Source organism: Zootoca vivipara, chromosome 1 (assembly GCF_965207765.1).
Source record: "Zootoca vivipara chromosome 1, rZooViv2.hap1.1, whole genome shotgun sequence".
NCBI lineage: Eukaryota > Metazoa > Chordata > Lepidosauria > Squamata > Lacertidae > Zootoca > Zootoca vivipara.
In genome coordinates, this window is record NC_142582.1 from 102,243,993 (window position 1) to 102,256,514 (window position 12,522).

At 41.1% G+C, this 12,522-nt stretch overlaps 1 pseudogene; it reads left to right on the forward strand.

The window, feature by feature from the left end:
• The first annotated feature begins 716 nt into the window (after positions 1–716).
• Positions 717–4,028, forward strand: LOC132593219 (26S proteasome complex subunit SEM1 pseudogene; annotated as a pseudogene).
• The last annotated feature ends 8,494 nt before the right edge of the window (positions 4,029–12,522 follow it).

The window sequence follows — 12,522 nt, forward strand, 5'->3', positions numbered from 1 at the left end:
CGTTATCAGGTGTGAATTAACATACATTGGGTTCACTGAAAGTTGGGGAAGGCGATAAAAGTAAGGCATATTGGAAACACTCATCAAAAGACATGATTGCCATTAGGAACGGTATAACCACTATTGATTCCAAATGTTTAATTTGATTTGATGGATTTTACTGTAATTAACACTGGGTTTTATAAGAGCATGGTTCTTAACATTATTAAGTAGGAAGACAAATTATGAAATTAAATCTACATTTGATTTGTAATGTTAATTTTGTAAATGTTTTATAATGTTAACAGGTTGTTAAATGATACGTGGTTCTCATCTCATTTTCTTTCTGCTCCATTGACCGGATTGATTTTTCTTTCTTTCTGCATTCAGAAAGTACAATGATATTTAGGTTATATATATGTATTGATATATACATACATGCGATTGAAGCACATGTTGTGAGATTAATCCTCAACAGCATTTTGGAAACATGATGAAACATGTTTGTTTGACTGCAACCCCTCTTACATATTGTATGTAAATGTTACATTCAGTATCTAACAGGTGTCACGTGGGGATAAACTAACATTTAGTTTGCATTGTACACTGTAGACCCCAAAAAGTGCTGATCCTTTTACAGTGTACCGTAATTCTGTGTGTGTTCACTCAGAAGTGACTCCAGCCAGAGGAGCAAAAGAGTGGGAGTTGCTGGTAGGCTCTAGAACGGCTTGAGGCTGATGAAGTCGGAGAAGAAACAGCCTGTCGACTTAGGGCTGCTGGAGGAGGATGACGAGTTTGAGGAGTTCCCAGCTGAAGACTGGGCTGCTTTAGATGAAGATGAAGATGCACATGTGTGGGAAGACAATTGGAATGATGACAGTGTGGAAGATAATTTCTCCAATATGCTAAGAGCTGAACAGAAAAATAAAATACAGTATTTTATTTTGATGTAAAGCGTTCTGTCCTGTGGAACGCCCTCCCATCAGATATCAAAGAGAAAAATACCTACCAGATTTTTAGAAGACATCTGAAGGCAGCCCTGTTTAGGGAGGCTTTTAATCTTTAATCGATTATTTTATTATTCTGTTGGAAGCTGCCCAGAGTGGCTGGGGAAACCCAGCCAGATGGGCGGGGTATGTATGTATGTATAAATAAATAAATAAATAATAATTATTATTAGCTCATAGCTTTCAGCAATGCCGCAGGCTGGGCAGGGACTGTATATTGAACAGAGAAATGTTACAGAATGCTGGCTGGAAGCAGAAATACTAGACTGCCCATTATTACACACACACCTCCCCGCCCCAATGTGTTTGTTTTGTATAAATAAAAAACTGAATATAGAAGAAGAGGGGAAAAGCAGAGACACCAGTTGAATTCAGTGGAACTTACTCCCAGGCAAGTGGTTGTAGCCTGGCAGCGAGCATATTTTCAACCATGAAATTCCAACATTCACACACATGAGACCACATTTGCACATCTTTTGTTGGATTTTTTCCCCCTTTTGGGGTTGCTACCTTTCCCCCTGACACAGATTATATGTCCTTAAGAGATTTACAGCAGGCAGAAAATCAGCAGCTGATGCTTCCCTGTCACTACTTCTCAATGGTGGAGCCATTTTTTATGTCAGTGTCAATTCAGTAGGTTCTTTTTATGTATATTTATTGTTTTACATTGACGATGAGAGAAGACTGGGGGGCAAGGCATGTTTATTTGCCTTTTATTGCCTCTGATGAACTGTAGTGATATTTGTTTGCGGTTGTGGAAAGGGTGTGTGTGTGAAATACGAGGCCAAGTTAGCCATATTGATCAGTAGCCTGTGTGCACAGTCTTTGTTGAGGGTAGTGGGTGGTGGATTAAAAATCCACTACTATGTTGGCAGTGTGGTCATTTTATACCTTCAGTTTTAATCCAATGTTGGTGCCTGAACCAGTTCACAGTCCAACCCTTACTGTGTAAACAAAACCTCGAGATCGTCTGTGTTCCCAGCCACACATGGCCCAGTGGGGAAACAGGCTGTTGGCATCTACATACAAGAATAATGTACAGATCTCCTAGAGAGCATGTGAGAAGTGGCATGTTTTTATTTATTTATTGGCATGGATTTATATCTCACCTTTCTTCCATCCTGGGAGCCAAGGTGGTTCCTAGGCTGTCTTCCATCCTGGCACTGACCAGACCCTGAGCTGCTTAGTTTCATCTTCATGTGTTATATGTAGGGCTGCCTCCAAAGACGGTTCAGAAACTTCAGATGGTGAAGAATTCTGCAGCCAGGTTGCTCGCCAGGGCAAGTCGGTTTAACCGTATTACACTGATCCTGGCCCAACTATACTGGCTGCCAATTAGGTTTTGGGCCCAATTCTCAAAATTTATGTTGTGACATCTGTGGATGAAGGGCGGTATACAAATTTATGATAATGATAATATTTTTTATTATTTAAAGCCCACCCATTTATTTGTTTAAATGTGCCTTCAGACCATGCCCTGGGACCTTTTGCAGTGGGTGTGATGCAGGAAAGGATGAATAATGTCCCTCATTTGTCCATTTCTTAGCCCTAGTTATTTAGATTCCAAGCAATGCAGGGTGTAAATGACTGCTCTGCATGCTATCGCGTTATTAATTTAGGCTGCAATCCAATACTTGCTCACCTGGGACCAAACCCAATTGAACTCAACAGGATTTACTTCTGAGTAGTTTAGGATTGTGCTGTAAGTGCCTTACAGAGATTAACCAATTTATCCTCGCGGCACCCTGTGGCATAAGGGCAGAAGGAACGAAAGCATATGGAGGCTAACAGATCCGTACAAGAACACAATAGCAGCAAAGGCAGGGCTGGAAACAAAGGGGATTTCTGCAACGCACATATCTCGATTTCCTTAGTAAATAGGGTCTGCAGATGGTCCCAGGGAGAAGGCTCATGCTCAGCTACCTTGAGGAAGCTAAGCAGGTCTAAGGTTTTCTAATGTTAGCAACATCTGTTAACTTCCTCAACACTAATGGGCCTGGTCAATCTCTGGCCAACTTGTGTGCTAACTTGAGTTTTATGATGGAAGAAAGGTGGGATGTTAATGGACTAAATAAATCTTCAGGGCCGGCTCTAGGTAGACCCCCAGTGGCGTGGTGCGCCAGGGCGCCGCGCGTCGAAGCCGTGCGGAAACCATGCTGCGCCCTGCGAGGGCGGGGGCGCCGGAGCGATCTCCGCCCCTCAGCACCAGGGCACGCGACCTGCTCGAGACTGCCCTGTAAATCTTCATATATTAGGGCTGGTTTATATTTTTTATCAAAAAATGCCTGTTTGTTTCTAGACCCAACTGAAGTTGCTCACATTAATGTCTGAAGCCCTAAATGACTTTGGCCCCCACTAATCTTCTTGTGTACTAAGATTGGCAGAGCTGGCAGCTTTCTTGGTAGTTCCTACACACTCGAAAGGGCAGTTAATGGTGGCCCTGGGAGAGGGCTTCCTCTGTCTCTGTGGCAGCCCCTAAATGCATCGAACATCTTCGCTGTACAGATTTCATGGTATGCTGAAGATGCGTACCTCTTTACCCTGACCTTTTGGCACTATTTTGTTTTGTGGGACCCACCTGTTCTGTTGAGTATTTAATACCACTCTGCTCCATTTGGAATGCTTTTATCTGCTTTTAGAATGGCATATTATATTGTTGTAACCAGCTCTGGGACTTTATGGTGAAGAGGGAGTAGGAAATCTTACAAAGAAATGAAGACTGCATACACACCGCAGCAACAAAGCAGCATTCATGTTCCCAATGGAATGCACAATGCGGGGATATATATGTGCCCGATTCACTCCATCGTTGGATAAAAGGTTAAAGGAAGATGGGCATCTGAGATACCACTTACGTAAACACCTGGGCCATACGTTACATCATACACGTGGCTGCATGTGTGTCTGTACAGGTCTGCTGCCCCACTACAGGGACAATCAGAAATAATGGCACATCAAGCACCACCACTCCAAGTGAATGAAGATGCTGCAGCAGCAGCACTTCGTGGGTTGATTCCTCTGTGTGACAATGCCTTGCTGTAGCTTAATGAGGCAGCTATGGCTCAGTAATAGAGGATCCGCTTTGTATGGTTCCCAAGATTCCTCTTCCGGACATCACCCTAGATTTTAATTCAAGAGCTTTTCAGGTTTCACAGTTGTAGACTCATAGAATTGTTGAGTTGGAAGGGATCCTGAGAATCATCTAGTCCAACCCTCTGCAACGCAGGAATGTGTAGCTGTACAGGGATCGAACCTGCAACCTCGGCATTATCAGTGCCACCCTCTAACAATGTGGGAACACAGAGCCTTTTTCTGAGTCAGACCATTAGTCCATCTAGCTGGATCTTGTATAAACTGCCTAGCAGTGTCTATCCAGGGATTGACTCTGGGGCCATAGAAAGCAGATGCTCTACTCTTGAACCCTTGGGTCTGCTGGGATAGCTCAGTCGGTAGAGCATAAGACTCTTAATTTCAGGGTGTGGGTGGGGGTTCGAACCCCAGGTTGGGCAAAAGATCCCTGCATTGCAGGGGGTTGGACTAGATTATGCCTGTGGTCCCTCCCAATTCTACAATTCTATAATTCACTACAAGTCTCCTAATGAACCTCAAGCATCTATCTATCTATCTATCTATCTATCTATCTATCTATCTATCTATCTATCTAAAGGCAGCCCTGTATAGGGAAGCTTTTTAAAGTTTAATGTTTTATTATGTTATTGTATATTATCATCATCATCATCATCATCATCATTATTATTAATTATTGTTATTATTACCGAAGCTGCATGCCGTTAATTCGGTCCTGTTTTCAAACAGGCCAGCAAAGCCAGCAAAACTGCTTCCCGGGCTTAGCCTCCCGCTTCACCCCGATGTGAGGTTTTCTTCATTTTGGTGCAACGCTAATTCCTGAGACCTGCCAGAGCCTGCCCTTGCCCTGGTAAAGCCCTCATTGGGAAACTAATTAACGGAATAATGCTAAAGAAGCAGCAGAAGCAGGATCCACTCTTGTTTCTCCCCATCAGGATGTTAAAAAAGCAGAGTACTTCTAATTAGCAATAATTAAAAATTAATTAAGAAGCTCTCTGCAATCCCCTTTCCCCCCGCCCGCCTGGCAGCGCGGGGTTGCGGGAGCTGTTCACGTCCCTGTGGTGCTGAATCACGGCTTAATCACAAAGCCTTAGATCACGGCTAATCCAACAAGGCAACCGTGTATACGCGGCGCGCTAATCACCCCAGCCCTCCGACGGAGACAAGCATCTACCCGGGCCATTAGGAAGCCGGGCCAATTAGTACGTTTAAAGCACATAAAACGTATAGATTGCAATCCCTCCTTCCTGATTGGCTGATTACAGATGTAATGGCTTTATTGTTTATCCTGGCAATGGCTTCCGTCATACTGAGGGATAACAGCATTAGGAGGTTTTCAAAAAGAATACTAATTACTTAAGACCAAATTGTCAAATTTCAGGTCTTAAAGCCAAACAGGGGATTTAGGGTTACTTCGTATGTTATTTGCCCCACTCACTCACAATCTTCTTGTAGGAAAACGTGACTATCCTATTGGAGTGATAGGCATGCTATGCTGTATTCTCTCTCTCTCTCTCTTTGCTGCAACAAGTTTTGCGTTCCAAGCTGTGTATTCACGAAGGGAAAAAATAACCACAAAGCACTTCAAAGGAAAAAAGTGACAGAAGATTACTGAATGTCAAATAATCAGTATATGCAAGGAAAGATCTCACTGAACAGCACCTTTTAAAAAACACTAACAATAAAAAAGAAATTTGCTGAAACGAAAAGGATGTAGACACATTTTTTTTTAAAAAAAATCATAATACATTGCTAAATCTAAGAATGAACACATTTGTTTAAAGTTTATGGTTCATAGTTCACCTCCTATGGAGCAGACCCTCCAAAGTCACTCATCATTTTTTCATATCAGATTTAAATAATACTAAAATTGAAAAATGGGAACAATTGTTGGTTTTTCTTTTTGCTAAGAAAAATAATGACATTTGCTAAAAATACAGGTATGGCTTTTTATATATATAAAAAAACCTCACACAAAAACATTTAAGTGTCGCAGAAGTATAAATTTCCCTGAAGCCAGGTGATTGTTAAAGGGAGGTCCCCATTATCTTAATTATGTTTCTGGACCAAACATTATTTCAGTATGATAAAAGATGACATGACACTAAAGGTAAAGCCAGAGCAGATGTTACATGAGTAACAAGCCAATATCCCCACATTCTGGTAATTTCTCCCCCACTAGACATGTTCTCATTAATCTCTGATTAATAGGATTTGAGTATAGTAAATGATGATCATCTATTGTCTGTCTTCGTGCAACACCATGGAGAGAGCAATTTGTCAGCTCGGCTTTTGTGTGACTATTTAATAGAAAAGGGGGGCTAGAGAGGAAAGATGCTAATCTTCTAATTGGCATCTATAGAGAAAGGTCTAAGAACATTGCCTGCCTGGAAATAGCTTGTGTGCAATTCCTTTGCCCGTGTGACTGGGACAGAGACAAATGCAGATCTCAGTGTATCTTTTTCATAATCACACTCTCTCTATATATAAAAAATAAGAGCATGGAAGCAAAAGAAAGGAAGGCTATAGAACAGAGCGCAATTGCATAAGTCTCTTGTGTTTCAGCCCCTTACATGTCAAAGAAGCACATTGACTGGTGTGACTTTCACAAAGGCAGAAAGGTGCCTCTTCTACAGAGATGAGAAAAGAAAAAGGGGGAAATCACATATGATTAAAATAAATAGCTTGGCGATGTGAAATAGAACAGAGAGCATTAGCAAGAGCCACAGATAACACCGTGTGACATTTGCCTTATTTCTCATTTAATCACACTATTTGGGCATTAAGGGCAAAACCCAGCCAAAGTTAAGCACTTTAAAGTACCATTGGCTTCAATGGGAGAGCTGTGCCGTGCAGTCTTGAACATGTCTACTCAGAAGTAAGTCGTAGAATCATAGAATTGCAGAGTTGGAAGGGAACATGAGGGTCGTCTAACCCAACCCCCTGCAATGCTGGAATCTTTTGCTCAACATGGGGCTCAAACCCACGACCCTGAGATTAAGTGTCTACTGACTTAGCTACCCCAGTTAAGACCTATTAAATTCAATGGGACTTATTCCCAGGTAGGTGTGCATGAAGCTGCAGCCAGAAGCATTTGCTTAATTCTTTTGTTTGAAGCCAATGGGACTTCACACTGCTAAACCTTAACTGGGTCTTGTCCTAAGTTTCCAAAAGGGACCAATGTTCCCTGGTTCTAAGAAAATATCATGTGATATCATGCAAGTGAATGAAGTTACTTATTATAAGCCCAATAATAGTTTTTCACAAAGCCATGATGGGGGGGGGGCGGAGAGTAATATTACAAATTTGTCCACTGCAGAGGAGTTTAGTCTAGAGATTGATCCTTGATGTAATCTGCCCTAGACCTTAATGTGGAGACTTTTATTTAGGCACTTGTGTTTTCTTCTTCTTCACAAAGTTTCAGTGAGAAAAAATGTTGCAAATCACCATTTGTAATACTGGATAGTTTTGAGCTGCATGGAGAGGAACTGGTTGAATGCTACAGATTAGATTTGCAATATTGATCTGAGAAAGCCAATACTATGGACAAATAGATTAAAACACACTGTGGAGTCTAGTGTAAAACCAGAAAAGGGGTGAAGGATCGAATATGCAGTAAATCCAAATATGTGGCAAATCAACACTATGTGCAGTTGCGATTCGATCCCTCCAACTGATGTACTGTTTAAAAAAAGCTCAAGAACAGAATAAACATGCATTTGCTGAACAAAAATTAAAGATATGATACAGAGAAGTGGGAATGCATAACAGGACAGTGGCTTTTGTTTGTTTAAAGAAACCTTAATTGATGTGGGGATGCCTTAAAACATAAATATTGTTACTTTTTTTACTGAAAGTATCACAGATGCATCAAGCCACGTGCAAAAGTTTTGTAATCTTTTGTTTGGGGCTGTAATCTAGAGCAGTGTTTCCCAACCTTTGGTCTCCAGCTGTTTTTGGACTACAGTTCTCATCATCCCTGACCACTGGTCCTGCTAGCTAGGGATAAAGGGAGTTGTAGTCCAAAAACATCTGGAGACCCAAGTTTGGGAAACACTGATCTAGAGCACAATTAGAAGCATCTTAGTCCCAATCAATGGGACTTTCCACCAAGTAAAGGAGGTTATAGACTGAGATATAGGTGTTTAATATGATAGCTAGAGCATTTTGTATGTGTAACAGACAGAATGAACTGTGAACATGTGGCCATATATGTTTGTAATCATATGGAAGTTGATTTCAGGCCTCAGAGCCAGTGTGGTGTGGTGGTTAAGAGCGGTAGACTCGTAATCTGGTGAACCGGGTTTGCGTCTCCGCTCCTCCACATGCAGCTGCTGGGTGACCTTGGGCTAGTCACACTTCTTTGAAGTCTATCAGCCCCACCCACCTCACAGAGTGTTTGCTGTGGGGGAGGAAGGGAAAGGAGAACGTTAGCCGCTTTGAGACTCCTTCGGGTAGTGATAAAGCGGGATATCAAATCCAAACTCCTCTTCCTCCTCCTCCTCTTCTTCTTCTTTCAACATTTCCTTAAGAAGAAACATTCTATTTCTAATTTCTATGATTTTCGGGTTTTATTATATATTTCTATTTTAACCACAAACCTTTCTTAATCCACTATATTGTGACTGATGATGCAAAACACAGGTATTTCACAATTTAAAAAAACACACAATGAAGAATAATATTTCAATGACATGAAGTAGTCTGAGCCCCCAACAAAAGGGCAAAACATTGGAGAGGAGTTCAAATTCCTGCTGAGTCATAAGCTCAGTTGATTACCTTTTATCCTCAGCATTTCCATCTATAAAATGGGAATATCTCAGGGGAAATAATAGGTATTTATTATAGAAAAACCCCTTCCAACTTCACAGTTCTATGATTCTATGATTCTAAGGCACAGGTGTCCACTGTTGCTCGCTTATGCATGCCCTCTCTAGCAAGGACACTAAACAAGCTCATCAAAGTAGGACACACTCACTGTTGCCTCTGTGGTTACTATGAGGAAGTCTGGCCTTCAAGGAAACAGCTCTGAGCATGCTCAGAGCAGATGTGTGATTCTGATGGTGCAGGGCTGTTCTTCAAGCAATCCTTCCTAATTTGATACAGTGGCTGCTGGATAGCTCTCATAACAACAGAGGGAGGCTGTCAAGTGGATGCAGAAAAGCAGGCAGGTTTCTGAGTATTCAAATGTCAGTCACCTGGTTTTTGCCCAGAGACACATGGGAGGGATATTTTTGCCATCGGTATACTTTTGGATTAGGACTGCCTGAAATATGCTGATTTGCTTTAGAACAGATTGACAGAAATGCCTCCACAAGCATTCATGGAAGTATGAAATGTATGTGGGACAGGAAAGAGTGTGTGGCTTTAAGATTTCTGGGGTGGACAGCCCAGGATATATATTTTTTCAATTGCTTGACATTTCCAGTGGGGTAGCTGCACCTCAGTATCCCTAGTGGAAGAGCCTTCGTTGGTTACAATACCTGACTATTGTTTTATGAAGTTGAGTTAGTTCTTTCTGATAAAATTGAGGCTTTCACAAATTGGGAGCTGAGCTAAAATTTGAGCTAAAATCATTACAATTAAACAAATGCCATACATTTAAAGATGATTTTCAGATTTATCCCATGATCAAAAATTCAAAAGTTATCCATGTGGGATTATTACCCCCTGTTTATAATAGTTTTACTAAGTACATGTGAGTGATCTTGATTTTCTGATAATGAAATATACATTTAAAAACAGCTGAATGTGTGAAAATCATGCTATTACAATTATTTTAAACTGCACTCTTTATTGACAGTGGTGCTTATTCCTGCTGCCCCCGGATCTTGTTGGGATGCTGGATCTGTCCGTCCGTCCGTCTGTCTGTCTAGCTTAATATCCAACCCTATCTGTCTAAACATCAGATACCTTGATATGTTTAAAATTAAATATGAATTGAGTATTGTAAAAGAATTAAACAATGTTCACCCAAAGAATAGTATATGGCACTCCCACAGGTTATAATGGGAGCTGCCAGATGGTGTGTATGGTGGGAATCTGTCTCCAAAGCTTGCTCTTGTGGCCTGGAATTCACTGAGCCGCTTCCCTCGGCCTCCGCACATGAATACACTGCATCTGTCCATCACTGATGTTAAGTTGTCACATATTTTCCAGCTGATTACTTCCCATCTAGCGCATTGCTAGTGCTATATGTTGTTTGCTTTTTCATTCTCTCTTGATGTTTCCAAGCTGCTTCCATTCCGGAGTGAAATTTTTGCTTAAAGCAGATACAGTATTAATAATGCTCATCTACTGGAAACAGCAATGCTAAACTAGAACATTGCCAATAAGAGCTATTAAGAACCTCAGCTTAACTTGTCCTTCTCCCCTTAATATTACCTGATTTAGCAGCATAAACAGACGGCAGCTAAAACAGTTGCCTCCAGTGGCAGGTAGCAAAATGTTTGTGATATTAAAGAAGTCGCCAAATGAAAATCTATGGAAGAGTGTTAGGCTGTGCATGAGCATAGCCAGGGAGGGGGCGGGGGGCAGCTGCCCCCTTCTAGAGAAAGTAAATAAATAAAAATAAGTATGAGGTTATGCCCTTTGTTAAGGGTTGCTGGGAATTGAAACTCTGTGAGGGGTAAATTACAGTGCCCAGAATCCTTTGAGGGAAAGAATGTTTTGAATAAGCTTTAAAGGTATAGCATACATAGCCTTAGTCATATTTGGAGCATGAAAACAGAGCCATATTTATTTACAGAGTGAGACAGGTACATTAAATCTAAACCTAAAGATTGTCTTGTCCATTAAATGAAGGCTTCTCCTGCTTTATTTTAATTATTGAGGTGGTTAGTAAGATTGGATGGTCCAGAAATCTGGATAGCCAAAATGTGTAACACAACGGAGAACACATACTGAAACCGGGAACAAAACTAAAACTTTGAAAGCCTTTCATCATCTTTCTCTGGAAATTAGATTGTAGCATTCTGGTAGTTCTGTCAAAGTCAAATACAGAAGCAATTGTTAAGTGTTGATAAGCAACGGTTAGGAGGTGTAATCTACTGGGAAGGTTTTTGATCCAAAATGAAACAGCTTTCTACCCCTGCTAGTCAGGCAGAAATCTAATTACTCTCTTTTGATCTACTATGGAGAGTTAAACCAAAGAGATGAAGGTTATGGACAGTTTCATTGATTTTTATGTCAGAAATCAACAAGTGCAGGTTTTACACTTTGCACATACTTGCTTAACTGGTGTCAGGAATCAAATACTTCAAACTGGCTTTCCCTGCTATCAAGTCAATAAGCATTTTTGGTTGTTTTGTTCAAGTTGTGTTGTTAGTTTCATCACTGCAGAACCGTTTCACCTCAGAATGGGTGCTGGAGGGAACAGTCAAGCTCTATTAGGACGTAGCAGAAGAAGGCATTTGGGTTTGGTTTGTTAGAGGAATACCGTATATTCCGGCGTACAAGACGACTGGGCGTATAAGACGACGCCCAGCTTTTCCAGTTAAAATATAAAGTTTAGGATATACTCGCCATATAAGAAATACGACCCGGCGTATAAGACGACCCCCGACTTTTGAGAAAATTTTCCTGGGTTAAAAAGTAGTCTTATACGCAGGAATATACAGTATCTAATATCTAGGGGAAATAGTATGTTAAAGATTAGCATGCATACTTGAGAGACAATTTTAGGACACTATTATTGTATCAGCATGGCAGAGGGAAGGCAAATGAGTTTGTGAGCTGCTTTGAACTAAGAAAAGACAGGATATATTTTTTAAAAATTGAGGGTAGGAGAGAGAGAAATAAACAGGATGCCATGAACAGACACTTGATTCAATCCCGAAAGCTTTAACTCCATACAAACCTAACTTATTCTTTAGCAATCACTTGTAGCCAAGGAAGATTGTCTTCCATGAACACAGTCTTAACAGTGAGTCCGTAAGTGATTGTGAAGGCTAACTCTGGATCCACACGTCCTTCCATAGTGGGGACACAGGTTTCTGGGCAGGTGTTGATCATGGTGAGGGTTTGCCAAACCCTCTTAGCTCATTTCTCCTTTTCACACACTGAGTTCGTGCTTCTTCAAAGTCCATGACACCCTTGGTAAAAGTTGCTCTCCAGTTGGAGAGCTCGCAAGACAGTGTTTTCCAGTTATCAATGCTTATGTTACGATGTGTGTGTGTGTGTGTGTGTGTGTGTGTGTGTGTGTGTATGTACCGGTGTGTGTATGTACCAGTATGTATATGTATATGCATTGAGAGTGCCTTTAAACCTCTTTTTTGTAGTTGCTTTGGAAGACGGTAATCAGGCACCCGAACAACATGATAAGTCTGACAAAGTTGATGTTGAAGAATCATTGCTTTCAACAGAACATTTCCCCCCAAATCTATTTTTTCCTATGTGCAGTGACTGCTTATTACATAGAGGAGGATTCTGTCTTGTGATGCACCCTTGC